This window comes from Gopherus flavomarginatus, chromosome 3 (assembly GCF_025201925.1).
Source record: "Gopherus flavomarginatus isolate rGopFla2 chromosome 3, rGopFla2.mat.asm, whole genome shotgun sequence".
NCBI classification, from domain to species: Eukaryota; Metazoa; Chordata; order Testudines; family Testudinidae; genus Gopherus; species Gopherus flavomarginatus.
The window spans coordinates 78042048-78065841 of record NC_066619.1 but is presented as its reverse complement, the minus strand read 5'-3'; the positions used below and the strand labels follow the sequence as shown (position 1 = coordinate 78065841).

The window sequence follows — 23794 nt, the reverse complement described above, 5'->3', positions numbered from 1 at the left end:
ATCCTGCTCTGCTTTGTCACCAAACGTCCTTTCACACACCAGTAGTTTTATTCTTTTTCTATACCCATTGTATTTCTGCTTTCTGCACAACAAAATCTCTGTGTGGAAAAAGGTGATTCTGATCAGACTGCTGTTCAGTTGAGGTCAGAGTGTGACATTTAGTCATTGGTCTGTACTGGAAAAAGCACAGAGCCATCCTGCTCTCAGGCACTCCAGGAGGGACTATGCTTCAGTAGACAATTCCTATCTGAGCTGCTTGGCATATAGAGGGAGAGCACACACTGAACCAACCTTTGGGTGGGACAGCCTGCTGCCACCTGACCAGCTCTAGTTCCACTTAGTCCCCTGCCTCCATTGGGGTGGTTTGTATGCCAGATAGTGTTAAGAGGGGGCAGTCCCTGCACTCCAAGGATAGGGTCTGCTATTGTGACCATCAGGGAATGCTACTGTGCCAGGCCTAGGTCCAATCTGCTGAAGGCAATTATAGGAAGTAAAATGTGTCCTAGCTTCACATTCTCCACTTCTCCTACGAAAAAAAATAGCAAGTGGCATGCCTATTTTCTAACCACAGAAGAGCCTAGCTAGTGAACAGAGGTGAGAATACTTCTATTTACTGAGAAAAATGCTAGCAGATGATGTTCAGCAGACAGAAACTTAGCTTCAAAAGCAAATATTTAGTTTTCACAATAGACAAGTAAGGAAAAACAGTGATTAGTTAGATTTAGTTTGAAGTCTGAGCACACAATTTGGTTTTAACTGTATACTGTTTAGTTTTTAATCAAACAACAATGTCGTAGGAAAGTTTGTTTTCGTGTGTAGTCACACTATAATTTCTATTTTTATGAATATAATTTTCTGCATCTATAAAACACACCATCAGTCTTGGCACATGACCAAAATACAAGTGTAATCATAACTTTACTGGAAATATATACAGCATTGGGTAATGCTGTCAGACAGTATTCAAATTTTCCAACATACTAAAGTCAGTTTACTCCTATGGGGGCAGAGGGATATTTTTTACTCTCACACAAGCAGCTGCCCTCAAGGTGGAATCCACAACCAGGTTCCATTTGGAGAAGCAGTTTACAATTCTAGCCACAACTGGCAGGAAATTTCATGGGGGGAAGCTGCCTGGGAGCTGTGCAGGTTCAACCCATCTCATGGACATGTTTGTTCCATCTCCTTCCAATATGTGGGCAATGTTGGCCTGCTCCATCTCTTTCAGACCAGAGGCCAGGGGCAGTCTGTGCCACCAAAGAATTTTCTGCTGCCACATTTTGGTTTCTGCTGCATATGATAAAAGCCACTTCAAGCTAGGGGGTGCAGCAGCACCCCAGCACCCGCATCTGAGCCTCTACTGGATCTAGGTGGTAGGCTTCCATATGAAGAATCTTTTTCATTTCAAGGACTAGGTCTTTGTAGTGGACAGCTTTCTGCTCTGTATGAGAATGTTTTGAACAGGAGCAGTTTCTGTCAGCAGGGCTCAACCAGCCAATAGCCAAGCAATTAGGTGCAAAGACTTTGGGTCTGAGGGCAATGCATGACCATAATTGTAAGCTATTTTGTTCAGGCTGTCTGGGAAATGGATGGGAGGCTGACATGACATTTTCAATAGGTTTGATGGCCAAAACTGTCTCAGACAATATGGAGCTACCAGGATGGGCCTTGTCCCATCTGACCTTGAGACAAGGAAAAATTGGTGAAAAGGCATATAAGTGGCTAGGAGACCACTATAGCAGGAAGGCTCATGGCAAGAAAATGATGCACAAGTGTCCTCTCTGGAGCTGTGCACACTCAGAATCTTGGAAAGATTTGTACTTGGGCAGTGAGGCTCTCCCACCACTTCTATATTTAGCATGCTAGCTAGATTAGAACTAGCATGGATCTCTCTCTGCAAGTTGGCAGCCTCTCTCACTGCCAGTCTTCGGTACCAAAGGTGACAGCGCTAGCTTCCACGCTAACGGTATCAACTTCAGTTCTGGGTCTTTGTTCGCCGCTGGAATCTTCTCCATGCTAATTTTAGGCATCGCAAATTTGCTAGATGGGTTGGTCATGGATGGTTCCCCCCGGTACCTGCTACGCCCTATTTTGGGATCTGAAGAGCCAGACATTGATTGATTCAGGAAACAAAGCTTCAGCTGAGTAACCCACAACCTGCAAGCTCTCCAAGAGAATGATGGGTATATTGAGCATCTACCAGTAAATTACTCTTGCCCAAACAGAAGAGGCACTTCCTGTGCCCATCTTTTAAAGAGATCAGCCCACCATAGGATGGGCAGGGACTGAAGCCTGAAAGCTTAGAGTCTGCTATGTTGAGATGCCCTATAAAGTAGGGTGTAAAAGGGGGTCTGACTGTCCAAAATCAGGCATAATGGGCCACATTCATTCACAGCAGTCCACCGTGTGTGAAACAAAAGAGTTCTGAAGTGTTTTAATTGGAGCTACAGACTAGCAGATGGGACACCCACAAGGTCCCGTCTCACTACCACAGGTAAGAAGAGGGAACAGAAAGGGTTGGGGCCACTCCACTCTTTATGCCCTCATACAGAGGCACAGGGCATATGTGCACCCCTGATGAACACTGCTATTCAAACAACTGATCTCACGTGCATAAGGGGCATGAACACTTCCACATACCCTGACATATAATGGAAGAACCAGTATATTTCCACTGCCCTCACAGTTAATTCCTTATTCTGTGCTTTTTAACTCTGTCAAGGGGAACGCAGAAAGCTCCATGTAGGAAAGTATGTAGCTACATCTCTCTCTCTGAGGAGTCCTCCTATATGGAATGACTAGCTACTTACGTAACTGCCCTAGGAATGGCAAAGACAGAACCTAATATCACCATGGAGCCTAGAACTGCAAGCCACATCTTCTCCCTCTGTACAAGCTCAAGAATCCTTCCCTGAAGGGAGAACTGGAGGCTACCTTGTGAAGTTAGCTTTCCAGAGTTGGTTGTACATACTATTTCGCTATAGATTCACACAGAACTCCCATTACTAAGAATGGGAGTTATGACTGAGCTTCAATAGGAGACCAGGCACACCTGCAGTATTTTAAATGTTACAGACACTAATATGTAAGGACTTGTCCCTTTAATCAATTGTTACAAATTGTGATAGCACACAATACCGAAGTACTAGACAAACCATATTCTATTTTGTAGAGTGATGTTTCCCAATCTCTCATTTGTCTGAACATTACTCATGGTCTGTAAAAAAAAAATCTATAAGAATGCATCAGGATCATTTACACAGTTATTACCAATAGGAAGACCCTGAAGCTGTATACAGAGTCCTTTTGATCTATTACAATCAGCTGATAGGCCTACCAGGTGGGAAAATAGATTGCTCATATTTGGAATCTAGAAGTGCACAGAATGAGCAAGTCTATTAAAAAATACCATACATGAATTTATATCAGAACTTCTCAAACTTTTGTACTGGCATCCTCTTTCACATAGCAAGCCTCTGAGTGCGACCCCCCTTACACATTAAGAACACTTTTTTATATATTTAACACCACTAGAAACGCTGGATGCAAAGCGGTGTTTGAGGCGGACAGCTCGCAACCCCCCAGGTAATAACCCTGCGACCCTCTGCGGGGTCCCGACCTCCAGTTTGAGAACCCCTGATTTATATGCTACAGAGCTTGAACTTCAGATTTACACTGCACAGCTAAAAATGACTGGTTGCTAATGTAGCTGAGATGCATGTAACAGACTGCAGTGCACTGTGCTGCCAACTCAAAGAGTCAAGTACAATAAACTAAGCTGGGGGTCAAAGCATTCAGACTGTACAAGTCAAGACATCTCTGCACATCTCAGTTCAACACTTTGAAAATCCACCCGAGTTTATAGGAGACAAGGTGCTGACTTGCTCTTGCACATTAGCCAAAGAATGAAGAAGTAGTTCTGGGATTAGCTGCACTAACTCCAAATCACCACCTCTCTTAGATGGGGCTAGGCACTGAAGAGTAGATCATATTTTGTGAGTGGGGTATGCAATAAAAAGCCCAGCTACATTTTATTAAATATCCTCTAAATTCAGTTTGAAGATTAAAAAGAGAACTACTTTCTTTTTCCCCCCTCTTAGGGGTTATGGCAAAGGTAAATACAATACATGCTATTTTGTTGTCTTCTCAGTTTTATGGAGGTATTTTCCCTCAAGGAGAAGTTACGTATCCTATTGCTTTCCAGGGGTCCAATGTCTATAGCAAAACTGGGATTTGCAAATATTTTGAAACGATTTTTTATAAGTGCTTTAGTTTTTCAGCATCCTGACTGGCTTCAAACATCTCTCATTAAGGAAAAAGGGTTGTTTTTTTTCTTATAATTGTTTATAAAATGTACATTTTCCACATTACCATTGAAAATATAAATTCAATGTAATAAATCCTGTCTTGTAGCATCATCACATAATATTGTTCTCTCTCTCCTCCCCACTACACTAGTCAACTCAAATATACTCCAAAAACTAGAAAAGAAGGATAAAACTTCTTTGGATTTTTAACTTTTGTACTTGAATCCCAACCTTCAGTTGTAGGTGTGACGTTGTATAAAAAGGAAGATGACCATGCTTACACTAAGGTATAACCACTGATGCAGAACCCCTGTTGCACAGTTGTGATAAATCCTACGCAAAGTACACTTTGTAAGATACTACTAGAAAAGTTGCGATCTGTTGAACAATGTTATCCTGTTTATATGCATGCATTGTCATTGTATATGAAGTTATGAATGTTTGCTATGTGTTTGTATCTCAAACATAGTGTGTTCCTGGATAAATCAGATTTACCTTAAGATCAGTCAGCCAAAGAAGATGGGCCATTAAGGATAATCAACTATTCCAATTATCAGAGGGGTACCCGTGTTAGTCTGGATCTGTAAAAAGTGACAAAGAGCCCTGTGGCATCTTAAAGACTAACAGACATATTGGAGCATAAGCTTTCATGGGTGAATACCCATGTGGTGGAATCCACCACATGCATCTGACGAAGCATGTATTCACCCACGTCCAATACGTCTGTTAGTCTTTAAGATGCGATAGGACTCTCTGTTGCTTTCTACAACTATTCCAATGGGGCTCTCTTCATGATGCCTTAGAGAGCATATGGACAATGCAGGCCCAGTGACTTGGCAGGGCATGTAGGACATGTGATCCCTGATTCCATGTTTGCGACTGTAACTTTCCATGCACATGGGCTGAGGTTGAGGGGGTCAACAAGCAAATGGACAAAGGGATCCAGTGGATACAGTGTATTTTGATTTTGGAAAAGTCTTTGACAAGGCTCTTAAGTAAAGTAAGCTGTCATGGGATAAGAGGGAAGGTCCTCTCATGGATTAGTAACTGGTTAAAAGATAGGAAACAAAGTGTGGGAATAAATGGTCACTTTTCAGAATGGAGAGAGGTAAATAGTGGTGTCACCCAGAGGTCTTATCTACATCTTGAAATCTACATCCAGATGTGGTCACCCCATCTCAAAAAAGATATATTGGAATTGGAAAAGGCTCAGAAAAGGGCAACAAAAATGATTAGGGGTATGGAACGGCTGCCATATGGAGAGAAAATCGAGATTAATAAGACTGGGACTTTTCAGTTTGGAAAAGAGACAGCTAAGGGGGAATATGATAGAGGTCTATAAAATCATTTACTTTCTCCACACCAGTCATAAGGAAGTGTTATTTACTCCTTCTCATAACATAAGAGCTAGGGGTCCCCAAATGAAATTAACAGGCAGCAGGTTTAAAACAAATAAACGGAAGTATTTTTTCACACAACGCACAGTCAACCTCTGGAACTCCTTGCCAGAGGTTGTTGTGAAGGCCAAGACTATAACAGGGTTCAAAAAAGAACTAGATACATTCATGGAGGATAGATCCATCAATGGCTATTAGCCAGGATGGACAGGGATGGTGTCCCTAGCCTCTGTTTGCCAGAAGCTGGGAATGGGCACAGGGGATGGATCACTTGGTGATTACCTGTTCTGTTCATTCCCTCTGGGGCACCTGGCATTGGCCACTGTTGGAAGACAGAATACTGGGCTAGAAGGACCTTTGGCCTGACCCAATATGACTGTTCTTATGTTACAAACTGGAGACTGTAATATCACCTTCTTGCCTCTTTCCTGCTTCACATCTCTGGACTATGATTAAGGCTACATTTTAGTCACGGGTATTTTTAGTAAAAGTCATAGACAGATCATGGGCAGTAAACAAAAATTCACGGCCCGTGACCTGTCCATGACTATATACCCCTAACTAAAACTTGGGTGCTTTGGGGAAGGGGGCAGACCAGGGGCACTGTGGGTGCTCTAAGGCAGGGGGCCAGGGACGCCAGGATGAACTCAGGGCAGGGGAGTCAGCCCGGGACCCCTGCTGGTACTGGAGGGGGATGGGTGGTGGTGCATGGCCCAGGCCCCCTGCTGCTGTTGGGGAGCGGGCAGGCAGTGGCACATGGCCCAGAACATCCGCTGGTGCTGGGGGGAGGCAGGCAGCAGCATGCAGCCCGGGACTCCTGCTGGTGTTCGGGGGGTTTGAGGGGACTGGCTGGCTCCCTACGTGGCTCCATGTGGTTGCCTGGAAGCAACAACATGTCTCTTGTCTCCTAGGTGGAGGGGCGGCCAGGAGGCTCTGCGCACTGCCCCCTACCCAAAGCACCAGCTCTGCAGCTACCATTGTCCGGGAACCAAGTGCCTGCAGACAGAGCAGAGGGACATGTCGCCATTTCTGGGGAGCCCCTCCTCAAGGTAAGTGCTGCCCAGACCCCTTATCCCCTCCCGCACCCCAAACCTCTGCCCCAGCCCTGAGCCCCCTCCCACACCCATACTCCTGCTGGCGGGGAGGGGGGCGGTGGCCCAAGACTACCTCTGCAGCGGTGTGGCTGGCCCAGGGGCTGTCCGAGCTGCTCAGATGGCTCCTGGATCAGCTGCACTGGCTGCTGCAGAAGTCATGGAGGTCACAGAAAGTCACGGAATCCATGACTTCTGTGACAGACTCAAAGCCTTAACTATGATTTCTAACAAAAGGAAGCTTTGATTAATGGACTGAGGACCCCCAATCTTTTGGGTGATCCAGAGAGACTTACTGCAAACTAGCAGATTTTGGAACTGGAAGAACCCAATATATGTGATTTGTGGTTTTAATAATAATTTATCACAGAAGTCTGTTTTTTCTGGGTGGTGTATGAGGGGTTAGAGGACCTGAAGGGGACTGTCTGTGGCTACAGGGACTGTCTGTAGCTAGTACAGCATTTTGGAAGCACACATCTGTTACTGACTTGATGAAATCTTACTAGAATATACCACCAGTTTGGGGTGCTTGCCCTGTTTTCTGGCAGTCTGAACTGAGATTGGCACTCTGAGCTGTGTCCCATACCAGGCAGCGTGACAGTAGGAGTCAAATCCAAGCCAGTGGGTTGATACTGAAACTTTACTTACATAAATAATCTCATTGAAATGAATGGGACTACTCATATAAAAAACAGATTACTCATATTGCAGAAAAAGGTCCCAAATATGAACTCTGAACTCACAAAAGGCACTCAGCAATCTACAAGCTACAGCTCCTTCAAGAGAGCATACATTTTCTGTTTTAAATGTTAGAAAAACATCAAAGACATGAGACAGAAATGATCAGAATAAAATTAAGGACAAAACACTGAACCAAGTAAAGAAAGAATTATAGTACCTACGAAGATATGAATGGGAAAGAAGTAAAGTTAGAAGCAAAATTGAGAACAATCAATAATAAAATAAAGCATGCATAATGCAGTGGGAACTATGCCACTGATATACTTTGAGCAATTAATGTACAATGCTTCATGTTTAAATTGGACAGCTAGTAAGTGTTTCATTGTAATTTTTACAGTCTACAAAAATATTTTCTTAAACAAGCCTACCAAAAATCTCTCTGAATACACTTGTTTTGAATACTGGTAATTTAATTATAATTCTAAACCCAGGTTAAAATAACACATCCATATACAAACTTTGTCAAACAAAGTTCTCTCTAGAAATCTGAATGTGCAAAAACACTTCAACTGAACAAATCTATACTTTTGTCATTCTCGAGAACTGGACACAGACTGGAAAATATTGCTTAACAAAATAGGCTTAAAAGATACACACTTTCTTTCTCCACTTGCTATGAAATTTTAGTGCAACAGTCACTCTGAGTGAAAACTGCAACTCTTAAAAAATACATATACCATGATAATTGTGATTTCAGATTGAATTTATGACATTGCAAGTAAAACTCAAAAGTTGCATTCACAAAGTGATATTCTCAAATCAAAAGCAAGCAACCTTGCTTTCCATCCTTCATAAACCTTTATAACCTGTCAGTAAGTCTTAATAATATAAATTTATATTTATTATTAACTTATCTACATTTTCTAAGCTACTTTAAATATCAGTGTCAATGCAGCACATTCACAAACAGGAATTCTTAGGAGCTTCAAAATATCACTAAAAATAAAATTAATGGGTAAATATCTGCAACTTGCATTTAGAGATTAATATTAATAAATTGTGAATGTGTATTTTTCAGATTTTACCAATTATTTTCCACTGACTCGTGGCTGTTGGCAGGAATGAATGCCACATTTATAGTACATTTTGAGGATGCTCAGAATTCACAAACACACACACTATATATGCATATACAGTGGATGCTACTTAATAGCAATCCTGATGTTAACCAGAAGTTTTAATAGGAACATTTTGCTAGGAACCAATCCCATGCCATTCACTTTAACGTTAATAGGATTCTAATATTGGCAACAGGCTTGCTGCTTATGAACAGCTTTTTGGCCTGCGTGCCCTGGCTACAACGCCCCAAACCTGCCTATATCTGGGAGGGGAGGCTGAGGTCAGGACAGTCACAGGAAGGGCTGAGACTTTCCACAGTGAGCAGGGACACTGGGGCCCACAGGGCTGAAGGGTACTTCTCTGTGCTCACCACGCTGAGCCCTGGCCTGGCCCTAGTGGCTTGGCCTTGGTGTGTCCCAGGCACTTCCTTCCCTGGCTGAAGCCCTGCACACCTTTGAATTATAGCAACTTTTTGCTGAGAACAGAGAGGTTGCTAATAAGTGGAATCTACTGTATCCATCTCCTGTGCATATATAATAATGCTGAAGCTATATGTTATCATCTGTTTTTAATACTAAAACACCAAATAATTCATCATGCAGAACTATATGATATATACAGAACAGTGCATCAATCATACACATATATTTGTGCTGTCCAACATTTCTGTAAATCCTCCATTAAACTCCGATTTGAGAGTGAACAAAAGACTTATATGGATTAAATCATGGTTGCTTGGAACACTGAAAGAGAAACATAAAATGCTGTACTATTTCATGTCAAGATTATCTGTAGTTCACTTCATTATTTCAAAGATTACTAGCAACTGAAATACAGTGAACTCCACATAAAAGCCACTGCTTATTCCTTTTCCTTAATACGGAAGGCAAGCTACTAGATGGTAATCAGGAGATCAACTTACAGTGCTCCTAAATTATCTGACAAACTGCATCCTGTTAATGTAAGCAATGAAACAATAGAAGCTTGTGTGAATATTTAAAAGTACAGTCAAAAAACGCAGAGGAAATTAACTGTTTGAATGCTAAAGGATTCTTGATTCACATTTATAATTTCCAAAATTAGTGTGATTCTACCATAAGCCATTACTCTTTATATCAAACATTACTTGTTCTAGATGAAATACAACATATTGTGAAGTGACAGTTACACCCTGCCTCCTGAATGGTTGATGAACGTACATAACCCATGCCCAGCCCTCTGGGACAGGAGCCGCCAATGCAAGGTCAATACAGGGTGGGCTTTCTCACCAATTCCCTACCCTCGGCCTCATCTTTCAGCACCCTCCATTATGCTTGTGGGTATACTGATGTAGTGAAAACTACATTATTTGCTGACCTTTCTGTGACTTAGTGTTTTTCCCCCGCGCACCTCTTCCATTAAATTTACTAAAAAATTCCATGCCAAAACTGTTGCCTTAACAATGTAAAAAGTTCAGGTAAATACTGTAATTACAGCTGAAATGTTTTGAAATGATGATTTAATTAATAAAATGTCTGTTTCTGTCTGTCTTCCCAATACTAGACAATGTCATTATCCAGAAATTCTCTTACTGACCATAAATCAGATCTAGAAGTCTCCTTAGATACATTTTACATTGTGGAATGCATATTTGAACTAGAACTTTTATTTTAACTGATTCAATAATTAAAATATCTTTGCTCAATTCATGTTGAATACAAATAGCTACTGTTGAGGCATGGATTGGTTGGGGATTTTTTTTAAGGTCACAGAGAGGTACCTCTGCAACATTTCCCTAAATCTTGCATTGCATTCTCTAAATTCCCGGAGCCAAATTAAATAATCATCCATTAGAATTTCAATGTTTTGTAATCCTGCAATGGTTTGTGTGATTACTTTTTAAAATATCTTGGGAACAGAATTAATGCTAAATGCCATTCACTTACAATTGCAACATTAAAACAGTGATTTAAAAGTTATTAATTTAGAACTTAACTCATCTAAATTTGCTTGCCAAAAATGCATGTCCTATATCTAATACTGAGATGATTTTTGCTTAATATTACCATTAATTATTAATTTAAAAAAATGTCTCTTCCTAAGTAACATATCTCCAGGTGTTACAGTATCTCCCAAATTTATCCACAATTTGTGTAAAATCATCTGTATCTCTTTGCTCGCATATAAAAGCACTGAATGTCAGCAACACTGCTGGAACCAGTCTCTTTCCATATTGTCTCATCTGTTGTATAATCCTTCTTTCCCTGTCCTGCCATGTTATTACCAATTCCTCTCCTTTTGCATACTCCTTTTTCTGACTTGAACAACCTAGTCCATTAGTCTGCCAGCTCTGCCATCTGCAAAATGAAAATTACAGGTGTCATCTGTTAAGTATCATTTGGCAAACCCTAATAAACAAAGGAAAAAGAGAAACACACCATTGAATTGCAAGTTTCAAGTGAAACTTACTAATGATGCTGGTAAGATTTACTTGCAGGGTGGTCAAAAGCATTTGTGAGAAGCTTGCAGTACACAAGAACGGAGGCACATTATAAAGGTTGTAAATCTATGCATATCATGGCCTTGGAACCCCTCTCCCCGCGCCCCCCCCCCCAAAACAAAAAACAAAAAGAAAAAGAAAAAAAGCCACCATAACCCCAAACCACTCATGACTGTTAGGTCTTTTTTTAAATCTTTGTCACTTAGACCTACCCACTACCCAGTGAGATTGCTCGATTAACTTTTACAAATTTGACTCTATATGTCCAAAGTAATTAAATATTATTAAAAAGTATTAAATAATGTATTTCAAAGTAAAATATATCTACATTTTCTCATAATTTCCAAAACAATTATATATTATATTATAGGCAATCATATATGCTATGACTTTTTCTTCATTTTAGTATATTTTAAATGACAGTCATTTTCTGTCATGATAAACGAATGACCAGCCTTATACATCATCTTCTATAAGAGGGATGTGTACGAGTTTGCTGGAGTGCTTAAAAGTTAAATACTGTTATTTTCAGTTAATTTTATGACCGCCAAAAATAATAAATGAGATAAATAAATAATGAGATAGCTTCTGCACTCAGTAACAGTCTGGAATAAGGGATGTAAATAGGGTTTAAAAATGGTAACCGTTTAACCTATTAAAATTCTATTGGTTAAACAGTTAACCATTAAGGAGTTGTGCCGGTCCTGCGCCTGGCAGCCGGGATGCCAGCCATGGGGCAGCAGCAGAATCCTGGGTGCAGGGAAGCAGCAGTTTAATCGACTGATTAAACCAGTTAACTGATTAAACTTTTACATCCCTATCTAGAATAATTCCACTGATCTCTCTGGAATTACTCCAGAATTACACCTATATAACTGAAATTGGAATGTGGCCTTCTGGAATCACAGTTCACCTGAAATTTTTAATTACATTAATGAGAAAGAGAATGTAACTTGTACTTCTGCAGCTACAGTATACTGGCTTTATAGTGTTGCTAATGTTAAAAACAAACACACACATTTGTTTTGAGCAGGCAGCAGACATGACTTAAATAAAATAATAATCATTTGTACTTTTTGCCTTCCATTAGAGAATCTCAAAACAATTATTTTTTTTAAATTTCGTTAGAAGAACTTTGTCTACGTTTTGAAGTCAAACACTAGAAAGTTCGAAAATGGCTGAATTCATGTTGTGCGTGCTTTCTTAATTCAGCCCCTTGTGCATATACATTAAAATACAGTCTTAATTACACATCACATGCTATTTTTTCCACAGGACCCCGCCTCATTCAGTGCACAAGCAGGTGAGTACTCAGGGAATAGGGCCACTGTACAGAAATGTTTCTCCTCATCCTTCAAGCAGTAGCCCGCCTCATTTACTGCACCCCATCCATCTGCAGCAATGAATGCAAAATAATTCACTTCCTCATTGCCTTTACTAGTGTCCTCACTATAATATCTAAATACCTTACAAGTATTAATGAATTTATTTCCACTACAAAATAGAAGGGGATTATAAGTCTCATTTTACAAATGGAGGAACTGAGATAAAGAGACAAAGCAATCACTGTCAGACACAGATCAGAACTCAGGACATCATGACTCCCCGTCTTCTGCCCATATCACCAGACCTGCACTTAACCACTGCCAGAGGTACTGGGCACCCACTGACTTTAGACGGATGCTCAGCAGCACTTCTGTCCATGACAGGACCTTCCCTTTTATCCCATGTTAGCTTACAATTTTGTCCACCACCCAACCCTGAGTCATTATATGAGCATTGTGCAGCCCGTGCACTGAAAGAGGCAGATTGAAGACTGTACTGCAATGTATACACACAAGGGGTCTGAATTATGGGACCACCGGCTTAATTCTGGCATTTCCTATCTTTCCAGTATTTGACTTTGTAACCTAAATGACAGTATTTTTAAAATTCTGTATGTGATTTCCTAGTTGTTGTTTTTTTAAAAAGCAAAAGGTAAAAAAAATGCAACTGTAACAACCGTTCCATGTATAAAATTTGTTCCCTTAACCTTAGCATGACTTGAAATATAGGACTAACTACATTAGCTGGCAGCAAAAGGCCATTCCCCCAAGAGGGTGGGGTAGAATGGGTTGCTGAGGTGACTTACTCAGTCTGTGAGGGGAGCCTGGCCTGGCCATCTCTCTTCCCTTGTTCCAGGAAGTGGGGGACCTTCTTACCCACCTAGCACTTTCAGAGGGATAGATTGTTGGGGGGAGCCCAGCCCAGTTCTTTCCCCTCCACTCTATCTTATTTACCTAGGGTACTTATATGATCTCCATTACTGTAGTACATCTGAGTATCTGACAACCTTCAATGCATTTACCCTCACAGCACTCCTATGAGGAAGAGGAATGCTATATCTCTATTTTACAAATGGGGAACAGAGGTACAGAGAGAGAGGCTGAGGGACAAATTTAAAAAGGGGTTTAGGCACCTGGAAATGCAGATAGACGTTCCGTGGCCTAACCTACTTAGGCACTATTGAAAACCCCAGTAGATGCTTATTTACACATTTAGGGACCTAAATACCTTTGTAAATCTGGCCATAAGAGATTTGACCAAGATCACAAAGGAAATCTGTGGCACAGCAGGAAACTGAATGTACGTCCACAAAGTACCAGGCTGTTGCCCTAACTATGGGCCATCTCCAACACTTTACAACTTCTTCCTGGGGAGACTGTCTTGCTTCCAGGGATCTCAGTGCATGCTGCCGCTACTGCAGGGGCCTGGACTTTCATTTCAATATTCATATTCAGTTATTATTTTGACATGCTGCCAAAATTCTGCTGACAATGCAACAGAAAGAAAATAGAAATTTTCAAAACTTTATACATCAGCCAAACTTGAATGGAACTTCATGGGCCAAAGAAGGACTTTGTTCATGAGATATATTTCATGGGCCAAAGAAAGACCTCAGTGCTTTGTTCCTGCTGAATTTCAACGATCCAAACTGCAAACAATGGAGGTGTTAGAGCTTCTCAAGACAGTGTTGCAAGAGCCATTTCTAACAGAAAGTGTTAGACAACTATGTGTTAGGTCTCTATCAGCTCCCCACATTGGAAACAGATATTGCTATTAGCACCCTTTATAATGAGTAAATTGAGTACACTGGTCAGGTTTTCTCCATTTTACTAATGGGTAAACTGAGGCAGAAAGATTTACTTAACATCAAAGAGTCAGAGTCAGAGCCAGCATTAGGAACTCCTTGCTCCTAGTTAATCCACTAAACAGTGCTGCTATTTTTCCTTGAGCAGCAGGTAATGATAGCATTAAGGTAACATTTTTACAATCACTTTTTTTTAACCACAACTGCAATTTGAATAATGGAATTTATTTCTATTTAATCATTTATCTAAAGCAGTGGGTCTCAAACTTTTTTACTGGTGACTCCTTTCACATCACAAGTCTCGGAGTGTGACCCCCCGCCCAATAAATTAAACATTTTTTTTTATCTATTTAACACCATTATAAATGCTGGAGGCAAGCGGGGTTTGGGGTGGAGGTTGACAGCTTGCAACCCCCCCCCCCATGTAATGACCCTGCGACCCCCTTAGGGGTCCCAACTCCCAGTCTGAGAACCCCTGAACTAAAGAGAATATTTTTATCTTGGCATATAAACAAGCTGTGACATTCCACCAGCCTGAAAAGCTCAGCTTCACCTTCTGTCACCAAAGCATGTGTTATTTCACAGAAACACATTTTGTTGCATCCTATTTCTTAATTTTTGATTTATCACCATAGTCTTTGTATAATATATTTTTGTGGCTCATGGAACATTTACACAAGCTCACTTTTTTCCTGTTTCATCCTCATCCTTAGAAACTAAGGTTTCTGTCTTAACTTTCTTAAATTACATTTGGTTTTGTTTTTTTTTAAATGGACGGAAGGACAAACATATTTCCATTACAAATACCTCCATATCAAATTTTGGTGTATGACCTATTAATGTCAAATATTATTGCCATAAAGAAGTGTCTTAAACAGCAGCATAGCTAAATACCGTATTTTTGAACAAAATACCAGGGTTAAGAATATGGGACACTTTAATAATAGAGAATTTGACTGACAACAAAAAAACACAAGTCAGCTCTTTATAATGTGGGTCTCTTTCCTGATATATGCAAAAAGACAACAAACATTTCTATAAAATGAGATAAATACAGGTTCTTTCAGTGTAGTTGAAGTCACTGCTTTAGTCAAGACCATGTGTTGATGTTCCCTCATAAACAGCCACATAATTGCCCTTTTTGAAACTGCTGCATAATTGTACTCCAGGTTCTAAACTTTCATGTAAAAAAAGTCTCTAGCCCTTATGGTTTGAAGAAAAATTTCCATACAGGAATCAAATGTACACTAACACAGCTTTCAAAGGCTGTAGGGAGCATGATGCAATAATACTATGTCCTTGTCTACACTGCCACTTTACAGCGCTGCAACTTTCTCGCTTCGCGGTATGAAAAAATACCCGGAGTGCTTCAAGTTTTAGCGCTGTGAAGTGGCAGTGTAGACAGTGCACCAGCACTGAGAGCTATGCTGGTAGCTACTTCCCTCATGGAAGTGGGTTTTTTATAGCGCTGGGAGAGCTGGTGCCATGACTACATAGACGTGTTAAAGCGCTGCCATGGCAGCACTTTAATGTTGCTAGTGAAGACATGCCCTAAGAGAGATGTGAAATGTTCCCATTCAGCTTCATTGGGTGTTAACTCAGCAGCTTAAATGATAATGTAAAAAGCCTCACTAGTACCAACTATTGCAATGCCGATAATTTTAGTAGAAATATCAAACCATCAGTAAAATGCTTATCCATCCCTGTTGGATGCAGTGGCAGAGCCTGGAACAGTATACTGTGGGGCAGCTAGCTGCTGGCAGAGGCTTCTGAATTCATGACCTCTCACTCCAAACTTATTTTTGCATTGGCCTAAAACTGGGAAGAAAATAGAGCTACCCAAAGCCTCTCCTGCATCATGGGTACCAAAACATCTCTCTCATGTCTCCTTAGATGCCAAAAACCTCAACAGCTGTCACAGTCTACAATGCCTCCCCCAGACCCAAAGCTTTATTTAATAACTAATACCAACTATTTTTTTAATTTACTTGAATTCACCACAGACTTTTTTAGTTCCCCTCACCAAAGAATCCCATAATCTAGAAACCACTACTACAGATTTTAAATCTACCTTTCTACAAACTACTACCATGACTTTATGGTACTGAGGAATGGGACTACCATCCTGTGGACTGAGGATACCAGCCGGCTTGGTGAACAGAAAGCCCCATTCCTGTACATCTTATTTCAGTTGGGAAAACGTGCAACTAAAGGAATTTATGCATGTTTAAAATTAAGCACATGCTCCAGTGCTTTGCTGAACAGAGACTTGAGGATTTAAGTGCTTTGCTGAATCACAGCCAAAATGCACACCAAAGGTGCAGTGCTCAAGCATGCTTGTCTAACTTAAATGTATGTTCAAAAGTGAACTGCAGGTGCACAGAAGCCCTTGTCTCAGTTCTTACTCCCTGGTAAACAGTAATGGGAGAGCTCCCATAGCACTACTAAAGGTACATCTTCACTACCAGCCATATCGGCGGGTAGCAATCGATATCTCGGGGATCGATATATCGCGTCTCATATATCGTGTCTAGATGAGATGCGATATATCGATCCCCGAACGCGCTCCTGTCAACTCTGGAACTCCACCAATGCGAACAGCGGTAGCAGAGTCGACAGGAGGAGCTGCGGACATCGAGCTCCCGCCGTGAGGACGGTAGGTAACTTGATCTAACATACTTTAACTTCAGCTACGTTATTCACGTAGCTGAAGTTGCGTATCTTAGATCGATCCCCTCCCCTAGCGTAGACCAGCACTAAAGTCCACAGAAGTGGTTTGGAGAAGAGAAACCATGGAAGCTTGGAGGATGGTTTGAAGGGGCCCCTAGAGTAAGAAGAATTACTGATTTTAAATGAAAAGATCAGCGATGTAGATAGACTGCAGGTCAATTTATCCACAAATTGGGTACAACATGGGAAATCACAGTACAAATTTCAATATACCACTTGCTAACATGCTAAGACCCTCAGGCACTACTTCTCCGTGGAGAGCTGGTAGTTCATTATTTATATCCATATAATCTTTGATTTATTCTAATGAGAATACCAGTTTCAAGGTGCCAATTTTGATGTGAAAAATCTATCCACTTGGAATTAAACTGACACCACCAATGCTTTTCACATGGCTACTGAATGGTTATGAGATGACAACTGCTTTTGGTCATAATGGACAAAAGTCAGATTTACACTCATGACCAACAGGCATAAGACTTAGTAGCCTCATACTAACCCTTGAGATGGTCAGACCCCTGAAGATCTTATTTTCAAGAATCTTTTCATTAAAATTATTTGTAAACAGAGCCATCTTGCTTCCAAAAATTAACAAACAACATCAACAAATTAGCAAAAGTACAACTTGATAGACTAACATTAAACAAATAGAAGCATATGCACAGCCTCTTATCCTATAATTAAGGCTCCGTGTTTGTCACGGAGGTCACAGAAGTCACAGATTCCGTGACCTCTGTGACTTCTGCCGTGACCGGTGTGCCTGGCCCAGGGGCTGCCTGAACATCTCCGGCAGTCTCGGTTCCCCCAACCCCGCCTCTCAGCAACAGGAGTTTGGATGTGGGGGGGCTCAGGGCTGGGGTGTGGGGTAGTGCTTACCTGGCGGGGGCTCCCTGGAAGGGAGACAGGAACTCCCCTCCCTCAGCTTCTAGCTTCATGTGCTGCCTCCGTCCCCGCAGCTCCCATTGGCCGCATACCCAGCCAATGGGAGCTGCAGAACTGGGGCTTGGGCCGAGAGGAGGCAGCACATGGAGCTAGTGTCGCCGCTTCCCAGAAGCCAGGTAGGGAGCCTGCCCCGGCCCTACCAACCCCTCCCCAGCACCCAAGCTCCCCCCGCAGCCCTCGGCTGCGCTCCCCTCCCCAGCACCTGCGGCGCCCCCCAGGCCGCACTCTCCCCCCCCCCAGCACCCACAGCGTTCCCATGGGCCGTCTCCCTCCAGCACCCGTGGCACTCCCAGGGCCACCCTCCTGAGCCACGTCCTCCCTCCCCCACCAAGTTTTAGTCACGGGTATTTTTAGTAAAAGTCATGGACAGGTAACAGCAGTAAACAAAAATTCATGGCTCTTGACCTGTCCATGACTTTTACTAAAAATACCCACAACAAAACATACCCTACTTATAACATAAGAACTGCTCCATTTACCTTTTTAACAGTATATCAATCATGTAATTATTTTTTAGACTTCTGGATGCAGCAAGCAAAAACTGGTTTGCAAACTAAATGGATGTAGAGATTCCTGAAGATAAGACCTATAATAGGGGGCAATTACAAAGGTAGGCCAATTTGTGGGGCTAGCCACTTTGCCAATGTCTTTCTAATAGCCAGAATATTAAACCATCAATTACCCTCATCATATTATAATTTAAAAGTCAGTTCCCCTTTTCCTAAGGATCTCTTAATATGCTGTGCACAGGTAACAAAAAGTATACAGAGAAAAAATTAACAAACAACCTTCATGTAGTTTATGCCAACGAAATTACTTTAGTCAAATATTTCATCCTGATGCTATGTAACACAAGTCCTATACAATAGGATACTCAACAGCTGATTCTCTCTCCCCTCTTCTACTGAACTGCCAACCTTTCCCTGTTACACTGTCTCTGTTGATTGACTCTTATAATCAGAATGCCTATTTATTCAAACATATTGAGCACTAACCAAGAAGTCCAGGTTATCGCAATTCTACTGTAGCTAGGTGATAACATGCACCATGTTCAAAGATATAGTATAAACTCAATTTTGTTTTTTTGCTAGACATTGTAAAATGCATTTACATCTCATTTTAAATTTGTTTTAAGTAAAGATAAATCAAATAATGGTGTTAAGCATACACCCATTTCCTGGTCATTTCTTTCTGTAACACAAGAACAGTTTTTGCCCAGGTCCTAGCAACAAGCACAAATATTATATTGTATCCAGTGCTCAAAACATGAGTTTCCAAAATGATGTTAGTACTCAGCTTAATTAAAGAACATGCTTTGAGAAGAATATCTGACTGTACAACAGCAGCAATAATAGCATTTGATTAAAGTTAGTCTAAATGTGTTTAGAATAACAATTTTCCCCTTTATACAGATAAAGAGAAAAGGCCAACAGTCTAGCACGGACAAGAAAACAACTAAGATGAACCCATGTGAGAAGGGGGGAAATATTGATAAAGGAACAGTTCAGAATATCCTATTTAATCTTAAAATTAAATATAGAAAAATACAAAATGCTGTTAAAAACATAATAGTGTTGTTTACAAAACTATTTTGGTGCATTTACATACTTCTTAAACCGTTCTTTAAAAAAAAACAAGAATAAGACTTGTGCATAGCAAAGGATGATCTCCGTACTAACCAACCTGTGAAAGTTGAAATGCATATCAGCTATTTTTGGTAACTGTAGCTTCTTTATATTGTATATCACTGGTAACTTTATACCTGAAGATGAAATTACAAGACAGATAAACAGCTGTGGAATTTCTACCAGAATATTTATGTGCCTGTTTCTCCCCACCAGCAAAGAAGTCCTCTGTGACACCAGGATCAATAGTGTATCTGATGCATGTATCCTATTTTAATAGTGACAACAGTCCTGTTGTTGCAGGACTATTCCCTTGTGTTTTTAATGATGCACCTGCTCCATGTGAACCATCCCTCACCCCTTTGATAAAGAAATACCTTGTATCTGGCAAACCACCACCACCACCGGCTGGCTCCAAGCTCCCTTTACTATGTCAGTCTACTTGTTTTCACATTTCATTCAAGATACAACACTTCTCAAATACTCTTTGACATATTTTTCATCTTGACAGTGAAAATGATTATTTCATGCTGTGTTAAATATTTAAGCATTCTGAACTATATACAGCAAAATGTTGGTAGCTCTGGTTCATTATAAAGACTTTATTAAAATAACTGCATGCCAGCAAGCCTCTATTTCAAGTCAGAGTAAAAATCAAAGGGATAGATTGTGCTTAGTTCTAACACAGTCACAGAGAGAACCAAGGTTCTTCCCTCCTTGTATGCCATCATGTTAGTGCCTCCTGGATCACTGCTCTGGATGCTCAGTGGATCACCCAAAATGTTCCTTCCTCTGGAGCAAATGGGGGAATGGGCAGCAAACTGAGCCATGGCTCCACTACACCTACCTTATACCAACCAGATCTGTTTGGAAGCATGAGGGGGTATGCTGCATCTCATAAAAGTGTGTTGCAAATTAGTTCTCCTCAAAGCACACAAAAGGAACCACAGCAAGCACTGTCCCACTAAAAGGTGCCTCTCTCGAGCACAGTGCCTCCCACTGGTCCATTTGATGAGATGCACCTACACACTGCTGCTTATACAGAGCTTTCTTTACCTTAAAGGCAAAATGCAGTCCAAAAGAAGCTAGGTCATACTCTCGCGATTTTTCCCCATTCCAGGAGAATCAAATGATATTGAAGAGCGGACTCTTGTACAATTATTTCAAATGAGAGCATTACCTAACATCTAACTTACTTGCTATAAAGCCACAGCTGAGATCAGCAGGGGTGCCCAAGTTGGAACCTACTCATTTAAGAAGACATCTAGCAGGAGATTCTTTGTGAGGGTCCCTCAGCTTTGGATCTTGCCCTCCACCATTCCCTCTTTCTGAACAGTTAGACTTTATAAACCTTCAGGGCATGATGCAAGGCACATCTGCTTTCCCTAGCTCAAAGAAACAGGGAAGACTTACATGGCAATTCATAAAGATCTGAAATATGTTTTTAGTTGCTGGGTTATGACTGAGTTAATGATTGGGCAAAGAGGAGTAGCCTGTCTGTATAGCTCTATTACAAATGGCATTTTTCTAACTAAAAACACTAATAATGAAAAAAATACATTTTCTCTATACATTGGGTTAAATACTGCTCAGTACTCAGCCTATTTACTCAAGTAGTCCTACTGACTTGACTTAGATCTGGTAAAGGTTTGCTAATGGACCTCATGCCATTGGACTGACCAGAGAAATACACATTTGCAGAATCATGCCTAACTGCACCAAGTGGAATTATTTTTATTTTCCAATTCAAGGATCTGATCCTGCTCCCACTGACTTCAAAGGAAGCAAGAGGCAGTACTGCCAACCTTAATGTTCAAAAATCATGAGTTAGGTCCCTCAAAATCATGGCTTAAAAATCATGACATTTTAAAGACAAATAAACTGTGAGTTGTTTTTATTTGCCTTCTGTTTTTTGGAATCTTCAGGGTGCACTGGGATCATATTTCCAAGCTTTTCTTTGCAACCATACGGCTAGAAACTTAGGGCCTTTTACATGGTGGGGTAATATGCACTACAGGGGTGTGATTTCTGATTTCCACAGTGCACTAATGTGATGCACATTAACTGGTGTATGTATGCCCTGCTGGTGCGCACTAAAGGTTCCCAGATGGTGCGCATTAACCGCCTCTGTTCCGAAGCCCTAGCGCTCTCTCTCTCGACACACACACACATATATATATATATAAAGCTCACAATCAATTGTCTCCTTGTGCTGAGGCTTTAAGTCAAACATCAAATATCATGAGCTGGCGACACTAAAATCAAGCCTTAGTATATTTCAGAGCCAATTTATATGCTAAGAGCTCTTATTCATTCACATTGTAGGAGTAAAAACAAGGACTCCCATTGATAGCAGCTTGAGTAAATAGTTTGTAAATTTCAACCCTATGTTATTAGAATAGCCTTGAATTAATTTAACTGTAATCTAAGATGCAGTCCTTCTATCAGATAGCTCTATAGTTACTGTTCCTAGAACTAAATAAATGCTATTTCCCTACGGTATAAAAACAGCAAACTTCTCTTAAATTTTCTATTAACTATCAGTATGTACCAGTAGAACATGTACAGTGTTCAAAGCCATTTTCCCACAAGGGATGTCGGGCTCAGAACAGAACACAAATAAATTTGCATTTGCTTCAAATTTCACAGAAAATGATTTTTCCAGTGGCACTTTGGGAAAACCGACATTGTGCATATGCTTTAGCTCTAATTAAATCCCTCAGATAAAACCCTAATTTTATTTGGAAAACACAACCCTGGGCTGGCTCCACTTTATAGGGAAGAGAAGAGGCTCTTTATTTCTGCCGTCATTCTCTTTCTTTACAGAGCTAAGTGCTTTTCTTCCTAGACAGATATCTGTCAATCATATGCTGTTAAGAAGTACAGAGCTCTGTTGCTTGTTTTAAGAGGGAAACAACAGGAGTACTCCTTTTTCACCAGTTATTCACAGGCAAGCCAAAAATGCCACAGGAACAGACTGCTATATTTCAGGATTTAGTTCAAGGAACACTGAAAATTGTCAACAATAGTTATTTCTGAAACCTATTTCTTCTCTGCAAGCAGCGTTCAGCAAAGAATGCTAGCATTTCCTGTGGAAATTGTGTGGCTGCCAGTAACGTCCTCCTAATTTTTCTTCTCCCTTTTCACTGTTTTGTTTTGCATTTAAAATAAACACAACCTGGAATTTCGACAACAGCCACAATAACCCTTTACCTCACTTACCACCTGCAGATGAAAGTCATCAGGAGAGAAAAGCAAAGGAGCCACATTTCAGCAAGCAGCAAAACCAAAGCACACTGTAACCCAGCAAGAGAGGTGGCTGAGGATGTCCAAGTCTTGAATGCTGGATTTTGGAGCACGGGGGGAGAGGGGTTAGCAGGCACTTCCCACACTGTCCTATTGTGCATTCGTTTCACCCCACCCTCCCCCGTATGTGATGCTGCCTTTATTCTGTGCCCGCTTTGCATGAAGCGGCTCGTTAAAGGGAAGACACAATGAGCGCCAATACTAGACAGGATGCCAGCCAAGCGGGGAAGAACATCGATTCCCCATACGCTAGCGGTGGAAGCTGCTGCCTCTTGTGTGTCAACCATCTCTCTGCTAAAACAACTCCTTGGCTGCAGCGTTACTATAGAGACACCGGCTCTGTCCTAACCCCTGCCTAGCGAGGCGCTGCTCTCCCGGAGACCAACAGCGCCGTCCCCTGCCTGCGCTGCCGGAAGGGATGCGATGCCCGGAATCCCCCTCTCCGCGCACCGCGGCGAGGGCAGAGGGGTGGGGCCCCCAGTGCAAACTTGGAGCCGCAGCCTGCGCTGCCCCCGGGGCTCTGCCTGGCCCAGGCTCGAGGGAACTTTCGCTCACTCACCTCGGGGCTCTGCCGGCCAAAGTGCTGCTGCTCCGCGGGGCCGCTGCTCAGACTCCGGCAGAACGCGGCCCGGGCGAGCTCGGGGACGCGGCCGCCCGCTGCTTGCGTCACAGTCACGCCGCGGCCATTCCCCACGCCGGGAATTCGGGGGGCTGGGGAGATCCGCCACGTGATGAGCGGGCGAGGCGCCGCCGGGCGGGGCGGAGGCGCTGGAGCCTGCCCGCCGCGAGCCTGAGTGCCGGGAGAGCCCCACCCACTCCCTTACCCTGCCGCCCGCAGCCCACCAGCTGTCCGCCCCGTCCTCGCCCCCCGCACACGCTCGTGCTTCTTGCACGTTCTCCCTCACCCCCCCCCCCCAGTGACAGAGACCCGGGTGCAGCTCGGGGCGCCCGTTCCTGCTCCATCCCCGCCGCAGGGGCCGTGCGGCT

General features: G+C 41.9%; 1 protein-coding gene across 3 annotated transcripts in view; it reads right to left on the bottom strand.

Annotated features, from left to right (window-relative positions):
* SNCAIP (synuclein alpha interacting protein) overlaps window positions 1-23525 on the bottom strand; it is a 123023-nt gene extending 99498 nt beyond the window's left edge. For 2 of the 3 annotated variants that reach the window (XM_050945655.1, XM_050945657.1), the window contains exon 1: window positions 23367-23525. The gene's annotated coding sequence lies outside the window, so the exon portion shown is untranslated. Of the gene's footprint in view, window positions 1-22723; window positions 22946-23366 lie in introns of those variants that run through there. The other variant, XM_050945656.1, reaches the window with a different exon arrangement.
* Between the last annotated feature and the right edge of the window lie 269 nt (window positions 23526-23794).